The sequence below is a fragment of the Cloeon dipterum genome, chromosome 1 (assembly GCF_949628265.1).
Source record: "Cloeon dipterum chromosome 1, ieCloDipt1.1, whole genome shotgun sequence".
Classification (NCBI taxonomy): Eukaryota; Metazoa; Arthropoda; class Insecta; order Ephemeroptera; family Baetidae; genus Cloeon; species Cloeon dipterum.
In genome coordinates this window covers 22,356,760-22,366,445 of record NC_088786.1, presented here as the reverse complement: position 1 = coordinate 22,366,445, position 9,686 = coordinate 22,356,760, and positions in this window count along the sequence as shown.

Genomic DNA, 9,686 nt, shown 5'->3' with positions numbered 1-9,686 from the left:
TCACGCTCCCACGAGATGACTCACTTGCCTTGCACCTTGCTCTGGCGTACAACAACAGCTCACTTAATTGCCGCTGCCGTCGCCGCAGAGCGAATTGTTCTTCTTCGCGCTCGCACGTCCTGTCGGCGAATGGAAGGATGTGTAATAGTTGCGCAAAAACAGAACGGATTTTATAGTTGGCACTTTTCGACGCGGACGCGAAATTATGGAAGGTACGTTGACACGCACCGCCGAGGGGAGATACAAAGATGAACTAGTCCGAATCGTGATATATTTACGACCCTAGATAATTCCAGCTCTTGATTTGTGTGCACTTGAATTCTTTTGACAAGTAGACTAACATGAAATATTACTATTGTTGCTTATTCATAGCCAAGTCACAATTATATTAATGGTACTTAAAAAAGAAGAGAAGAAAAGGCTATAAAGCTAGCGGAAAAAATTACAGTTCGATTTCATTACTAATTGTGCTGCGTAGTCTCAGATTTTACTTAAGGGAGGCTTTTATTAGAACATGCAATATTACAATTAATGATTATAAGATTGGAAATTTTTATATTTTATTTAGTAAACTGCCTGGAGGAACATAAAAGATTGCTTTTAAAAAGGAATTTTAAAAGGAATTTTTATCGTTTCTTAAACTTTCTAGACTTTTTATAAAAGCTAGATCCTTACTCTGAGTTCGTTTGTGTAAATATTTTTGATCTTTTAGCTTCGGTCCTAAAATATATACATGTTTATTCTTGCTAAGGTCAAATGCATAGCACGAATGGGCTACAATACTTGGCAGGCAAACTGCAAAATCTTGACAAAACATCAAACCCAGTTTAACCTAATTTTAATGGCAATGTCTCAATCAGCTGGGACACAATTTACAAATCTAAAAGATCTTATTTATCTTGATGTGCAAAACAGCAGAAAGTAGCTTCAAATGAGGAGCTAAGCGAAAATACATTGGATGTTTCCAGGTTGGAAATAAGCTCCTTATAAGGCTTGAGTAAAACATTAGACGCACTCCCTGTGGAGTGATCCAGATCAAAAAAGAAATAAGGAGAATAAACTGTGTTAGCAGCTCTTCAATTACCCAAGCTGTGCACATAACTGGGTTGGCTTGGCTGGCGAAGCAACAGCGTGGACGATGACATAGGTCAAGGCGTCTTCTTTTAATCTTCGTTGGCCTAAATAGCATTTTAATTTATTAAACTTGGATGTATAAAAAATTCCAACAAAACATGCAGATATAGGTTTATTGAACTTTTCATTTGAACGAGGGCTGTAAATATAATCAGGTAATTACTTTTTTCGTCTTCCGCTGGGGGATTCCTCAGAGTCCAATACCATTAGAAGAGCCAATTATCATAGCCCTTCGATTATCTTACATAATAATCTAGTCTGACTGACCCGAATAACCCTTTCCTTTCGTTTGAAGGCTCTTAAAAATAACTGTGTCTGAGTGCGATCCTCGTTCTAAACTAAAGAGTGGTCTGTATCATGGAAAATGTTCGTTTTAATTGTTTTATGAGTCTTCTTAAAGAGTCTCCTGCCCCTTCCGAAAATTATATAATAAGTGACCAAACAAGAGGTCGACAATTAATTAACCCACGTGCTGTGGAATCACCAATTCTCGCTCCGTGCATGCTTTGCAAATTAAACAGGAAGGAAAACAGCTGCTAATTTGTTACGCACAGCTTGTTGTGCTTGATTTGAGCACGAGTTGCCGTGGCTTCCCAACAAAGCAATTTTCGGCCCTATCTTATTAAGAAAACGAGCTGTGAAAAAGGAAAATGCAGAAAAAGCGCGCGTGATTGTCAAATTTTAATTAAAAAATCCTACTGACGTCTTATTTAACCTAAATGAAATATGTCTTATCACTCGCATGACCTGCTATACATTATTTCATTTAGAGGGATGTGCCTCGAACAAGGCTGGTGAGTAATATACTGTTAGATAAAATGATTTCCGATGCGTATCTCGGCGGTAGAAGATGTGTGGCTATAATTATGGCTCGTGCTGTGCGGACCCCCGAATTTCATTGTCAGCTGCGCGTTGTCTGCTGGTTAGGCCCGATTCTATCAATCATCCTCGTGACGGCACTCACTCTCTCTCGAGAGAGATTTCGAATTTGCGCCTAACGAGCCAACGCCGCGTTGGACAGCCCAAAAAATAATTAAAATTTGTGGTGGCAGATGAGACCAGAAAATTTAAACTGTCGGGACAGTAGGAAGTGAATGGCAGTTTCAAAATATGTTGGGTAAAAGTATGCGAAAGTTTGCCACATTCTTGGGGGGGGGGGAGCATTTTTGCATGTCACTTTGTTTTGCGATACATTTATGACCTGCTAAACCATTTAATATCTGATTTTTATCATTTTGAATGTGCGAATTTTTGCAATTCACGAAAAAGTCACAATTGAGGTGAGGAAGCCACCTTAATAGTTTTTAGCTAGGTCTATAGGACGTGTCCCATGATTCACCCACGCATCAGTGGAAGCGATTTAACGAGCAGAAAAACACGACTTTGATCGCCATAAAGCACGACGACCGTTTGGCTAGCCAGCCGGCGTGATTTGCACGTTTCCCTTTTCCAACGCATATAAATTACAATTTATTTATTTTATTGTCAACTGCAACACAAGGAAAGTAGGCTAGACGTAGGCAGCGCCAGAGAGCCTGACTGAAATCCTCCAACGATCATGATATGGAAGTTCATGACTCCGCTCTTTACCCAAATCAGTTCCGAGAACAATGATAATTGTGGTTGCATGCGCGCGGAGCGACGGAATCTCTCGTTCGAAATTTTTCGGTGCGAGGTGCTTCACTAACCTAGATCCGACGCGCACGTCTGACCAACCAACCTTGCCCCCAGCAAGGGCTGCATCTATCAGTTTCCTACATAATAAAAACGAAAAACCACACAGCACTCTACATTCAGTGGCCAGTGGGCATCCTGGTGAATTAAAAGTAAATTATTGCTCGAGTCCCATCAAATATCTTTGGTAGGCAAAAAAGTTAATAAAAAACTTTACGGAGCGCGATCTAATTTGCATAAATAAGAAATTAAAAGGAGGATGCCTCCAATTTGCCTAAGAGATCACATCAGTTATCATTTCAAATCTGTGTTTGATGCGCTAGGCGTTGCTTTTATTTATTCGCAACGCTAAGTCAGATTAGCCGCGGTGCAAAAACCCATCAAGACCTTCATTTACATAACCTATAAGACAAATGATCATTAAAAGGGGAAATATACGCAGAGAACGGTAAATGAAGGTTTTGGGACTCTTGCCCAACTGTTCGAGCAAAGATATTTTGTACTGTTTGTTTCGCTATTTAAAAACTGAATATTTGCAAAGAATTAACTCGCTCGTCTATGCACAGGCTTCTTCAGCAGTACTGTACCTGCTAAAAAAAATCCACACCATGGAGTGAAGTGAAGAGGATTCTGGATTCTCGACTGTTTTGAACACAATCGACTGTACTCGGCGACAAACTCCTTACAAAAATTCGTAAAACCAAAATTTCACTTTTTTGGACACGACATAGAAATAAAAATACCGTGTAATTTAATATTGGCTGCTACTATATTGTCTAATCAAAAGGATTTCACGGCAAAAAACCTACAAATATTTTCCCATCTGAGAAGTTTATTTTCAGTCTCATACTATTCTAATAAATTTTAAGAACATAGTATTTGGGGAATAAAGAAATTTGAGTTAATGCATTTCATCAAAATCGATCACGACAATGTCGTGCCTAATGGCGCTGAAAATGCCCCTCATTATGCAATTTTCGTCCAGGTTCATGCAGCGCCCGGGGCTACAGTGCGAGGATCACAATGAGACAGGCATAATTTTCCGCAGCGTAAGTGTGAGAATCATAACTCATGCAGCGAGAAACAACTTTTTCAGCGAACTCGCCCGGCCGAGTGAGCCAGTTTCGCGACAAGTATGGAGCTGCAGAGGCGCGACATGCGGCAATTTGCGGGCACACGTACATTATATTACAAAGCAACCGCACGAGGATCTGGTCGGAGTTTAGGCAAACGGGCACACCCAAGAGCAACGTGGAGATTTTCGGCTCAACCTTTCTCAAGTTCAAGACCTGAGCCTACGCTAAGAAGGAAGCGGCGCGTTCTCTCAGTCAGTGTCAAGTTCACCAGGGGCCACGCATTTGGGAAGAAAAACCCACTTTGACCCACATCCGCGCGCTCGTGATTTATTGACTGACGCTTTTCTTTTTTTTATCGCAAACGCTAGATCAGCTGTCCAATTAATACAGACGTCGATCGGATTAGTTTGCATAAATTGAACGGCGCTGCGAGGTGTTAAAACTAAAAGCAAATCGCTGCTGCGTGAGCCGCGTTTCAATGTGCAATTGATTAGATGGCGAGAGGCGGAACTGTTGTTTTTGCTTTATCGATAACACAAGGCTTGGCTTGAAAGTGTGCCAATATTTGCCATCAAGACGGCGCTTTGTTTTTCGTGATGATGCACCACGGGAAAGTCTATTATAAATACTTATCGAAAGAGAGGCTAGGTGTGAATGCTATTGTGCTGAGGAAGATGGATGGCTCCATAGCTGAGCTCATATGAAGTAAAATAATGATTTTTTTCTCCTGCTGTAGGGGACGTGAATAGAGGACAAATATATCTACCTATATTCATGACAGGATCAGGATAAGACATATTTTTTGTTGAAGAATATTGTCATATATCTTTTGACGAATTAAGATTCATTATCACAGACCATGAATTAATTTTCAAAGATAACACAATCGGTCAGCCTTCTAATTCTAATTGAGTGTATTTTTTCTGAATTTTAATATTTTATTTCTTTTTATATTTTATCAGAGCAAAATTCTCTGAAATGAAATGAAATGAAGAACATCATTTTGTTGTTCCACAAAATAATTTATGAATTTTCATTAACAAACTACAAAGCTAAAATGATTCAGTAGGTTTTTGGATCACATCTATTTCGTGCCAACTAAAAAAAACTAAAATAAATGTGTAATGCGCTTTTTATTTTTATTCATGCTATCTGGATTTTTGTTTATGCTAAAGAATGCCTTCTATTAAGTTAATGCGAAATTCAAATTCTTATTTTTGAATTACAATAGTGGACTCTATACATGCTCTGAAAACGAAGCTTAATAGTTAGATTCTTCCTTCACTCAATGCTGCGTGGTCTTCAACTGTTCTTTGGCAGCAAGGCGTTTGATGCTGAATAATTTTATGATTCGCCCTCGTCCGCATTTGTTAGCAGATTCGCAAAGTGGCAATTTATTAGTGCTACGAGGGGCCGTCTTGCCAAAGCGACGCACTACAAGTGTGTAGGGTGTATGTGTGTGTGTGTGCTGGCTATAACGGTTGTTATTCACAGACACACACGTGCGCGCGCGCGCGAGCACAAGCAAACGCGGCTCTCCACGAAGGCGATTTTTGAGGCAGCATCCCAAGCTATTGTCTTGGTCCACGGCGGCGCATAATTCCAATGCTGCGTGTGACCCAATGAACCCTTTCTTTCCTTCTAACCTTTCTACACCCACCTGCAGGCAAGGAATTTTGTCCAAACAACAATGTAACCCTCGTGGCCTCATTACCAAAATAAATGGTGGAAAACACACGCGAGTGAGTTCCTTTTTATATTCCAACCAGCTAAGGATTTTGAGACCCGCACGCAACCAATTATTGTCTATTTGTTCGCGGCAGATATTGATTTGTGCGTCGCTGGAATCTGGCTTTAAACTCTTGACCTGCTTTAAACTCCCCGAGTCTTGAGAGGTTTACTTTGCCTATTCAAGAGTGCATTACATAAAGAGCGTGATTGAAAGCGCAATAATTCTGACTTCATCCTATTAATGGATGCACGCTTCTTATATCTAGTCGAATTTTTATCCCATGACGTCTGTACTTGACTTTTATTCAAGATGGTGAACTATTGATAATTTTTTATAACCTTTCTTTTCCTTTGGTTTCTAGTTAAAAAGCAATGATAATTAAAAACACAGGAAAATCCTCGAGGAATTTGTTCAAGTCTAAATTGACTCAGGTAGCATTGTACATAAATTTAAAAATTAAGTTTGGAGAGCTTTTCAGGTTGCTAACAACAACTGTTTCATTTCAAGTTGTTTCCTTGTATAAAATGCATGCTACATATTATAAAGATATCAACAAAAGGAACCCAAATCTTTCATGAAATCATTGTCAAAGACAAAATATTTGAGATATGCAAGACTAGACAACATTTCTACTTATTGGGAATCTTAAATTATAAAATTTACGAACAAATGAAGAATCCAAACTGCGCCAACCAATTAAATTAATCTTAAATTAAAAATTCTTTATGACATAGAAGTCTAACGTTATATGGTTTCGTTTTGATTATAAATAATGAAATTTTCTCCCCTTGACGAGGAGAAAATAAGGATGAACACTACCTAACATATTTTGCATTGCATTTGCCGTATTGTGAAGTTCGTGCTGAATTCATTTTCATCACTTTTTGCGATGGTCACCTGTGCAATTTCTTTCTAATAATGACATCCTATATCTACTCATGCTCTATAATTGAAATCGTGCGGCTGCAGTAATTGCAAATACGCGCAGTGACCATTCCGCGATCGTGAAGCGGCGGAAACAAATAGTAGCTGTAAACAAATGGGGATCAGGTTGCACGTCAAACATAATGAACGTCGAAAATGATTATTTGCCTCAGTGGTCCGGGCACCACAATTCGGCGGCAAACCAGTTCTGTCTGCACGCGGGTAGCGATTAATCTGCACCAATAATTACAACGGCCGATGTGACGCGCGTCTTCCAAATTAAATTAGCAACGTGGCTCCCTTAATTATATGGAATTACCTTTCAATCTGCAGGAAATGCGATCATTAAAATCCGCGCGAAATTATCAGTTTGGAAATTGGCGTGCCTTTTAGATATCGCGTTGCCTTTTAATTATGCGAAATCTATCAAGATTGTGTTTCACTTGGTGTCAGAATGAGACTAGCAAAGGACAATTATAAAACGAGTAGCTATTAACTTTTCACTCAAGTATGTGAATAATTACACCTTGTGCCTATTAAGTACCAGCTATATAGTGAATGAATTTTAGAGGAACGTCTATCTCTGTGTGGATTAATATTTTACCCATGAAATATCATTTCAAACCTTGCGATCTATTAATTCACTTATTTAATATTAAATCAAATTTGTAAAGTTTGGCTTTGTATTTACTTTAAAATTATAGAGTGATATAACAGATTTGTTTAGTACTGCAAGTGTCAAATTAGGAGGGATTTTTTCCAAAGTTAAATAACCGTAATTATTTCTATGATTTCATGTTTAAATATATATGTATGTATCAGCATTTACGATATGTTTAGATATGCTTTCTGTTTTGTCTATTGAAATATTTTTAAATGAATATTATACACTTGCGTGCACTGAGTTTCTTTAACGACATTGAAAGGATTATTTTCCATTTTTTTAGAACATAAATGTATATGAACTGAATTAACTCAAGCATTTCAAACGCGGGGAAACTATTACGAAAAATCTTCAATATTAATTAATATACAAAACAAAAAGCAAATTTTTGAATAATGTAAGGCTATCATGTTTATCAAAGAAAAATCAAATTATTCCTGAAAATCTCTTTACATTTTTGGTTTTAAATTATATCTGAAATAAATTTTGAATATTTATTCCCAAAGCGTAAAGCCATTTATTGTCTCTTAGCTGTTTTATCATTCAAGTTTCTCACTGAGTCACCTCAGAATTTGCATTTTGCGACGCAGAGCGTAAGAAAGTGGCATACTCAATCAGAATCGCACGCTTAGCTATACTACTTTCTATGATAGAATCCGCACTATAGTGGACTGGAAACCGGAGTTTCCTGTTGCATCAGGTATTTGTCCAAATGCGGAGGTCCCGCACGCACCGCCGATAAGGCGATTCAACTCCTACGAGAATTTTTATGAGCAACGGGGAGCGACGAATTACGGCGAATTGCAAGCCGCAATGACATCAGCAGGGTCCATTTTGATAGGAGGCATCCTCTTGGCCGACCGGGAGGCATCTATGTGCTAATCCGGCGGTGATGAGTAACGGTGTCTGAATCTAGTCGCGGCACTGGCGCCCCGGGGCCCGCATTCCACCGAAGGTCGAGTCCTTCCAACACAATCGTTCCACCAGTCATTCCGGACGCAAAACGCGCACGAATTGGATCTCTCTCGTGCGCCGAATTAGCACCTCGTTTTGAGATAAAAGCCACTTTGAAAGTGATAGTTTTATTATTATCACAGTCGGGCAATGCTTTTTGTGTTTGGAGATTCTGCGGGACGGAAGGAAAAAGGCATTCTTTGTCATGACTTAGCGTTTCGCTCGGCTGCCCGCTGTCGTCAACTTGTTATTATTAGTTCACTTTAACGCGTGAGAACGTTTTTGTGCAACTTTTCTTGATGGGAGGTTTTTACCGGAATTAAGTTTTAATGCTCTTTTGTCCCAATAAGTGCACTCGCGTTTTTTTGCACTTTGTCACTTCGCAAGCAGGTAAATTGGCTCTTATTTTCACACTTTTTGCTAACTGCTTGATGACAGCGCTTAGCTAACAACTATGTTTCTAGCTTTTCGTAAAATAAAATATGTAGCTTTATATATTGGACAGTTTCTTAGTTTCTTCATGTCAACGTCAAAAAAGGTGCTCATGATTTTGGGAATGCTGTCTGCAGGAATATAGAAAAATAAAAAGTCAATTCACCTCTGCAAACAGTATCACAAGACAATCACGATATGGTTTCCATTATTTAATTTAAAAAATGACCTATGACTCCATTATAACAATTTGTGTCTTCCAAGTCCAAGCCGAATTAGCTCGCATTGTTGAGCACATGCTTCGTGTCCACTACTTGCTCTTTTGAGCATCCAAGTGATGTGCATGCTGATTTGCGCCTACATTTGACTCTCTTAAATTGCAATGACGATTCCATTTGATTTTAGGAGGATCGCGAATGATTTACGATTCTCAAATTGCTGGTTTACACCTTTCTAGCATGCGTCGATTAATTTCATGGTACAAAAATGTCTAATATTTCAGTAAAAGTGCTGGGGCAGTAACACGAGCTGTTTTTTTTCTGGACTGAAGTTTCTTCAAATGAGGCCTGCGTGCCCATGTTACTGGGACACAGAGTTTTCGCGAGTTGTTCGCTATCAGGGGGTCACCTAGCTCGATAAAGTTGAACTGTTCAAAAATTAAAAATAAATCTATAATTTTCTAAGCTTAAATTAAAGTAACCTATATTAACTATGCCTTTAGTTCTTTATAGTAAATCGAAATAAATTTAATACAATTTAACCCTTTCTCTAGCACTTTTTGGAAAATTATTCATTCGTTGCTTAGGAAGAAACGAGAAAAAATTGACCTTAGAAAATATTCCTTTAAACCAACAGTCAACTAGTTTTATTCAGGTTTAATTTTCATGATAACGGTGCGGAAATTGGTCTGTATTTTTTCTGTGCTCTCCAACGAAATTCCAGGAATGAAACTCTAGACGTAGAGTAGTGATCTGGAATAAATCAGTTTTACAGTTTGGACCGCTGATGTCGAAAATGCAGCAAAACGGGAGCAGCAGGAGAAAAGACGGATTTCCAAATCAGCAGTATATCAAAAATAATTACCCGAAAGTTGCAA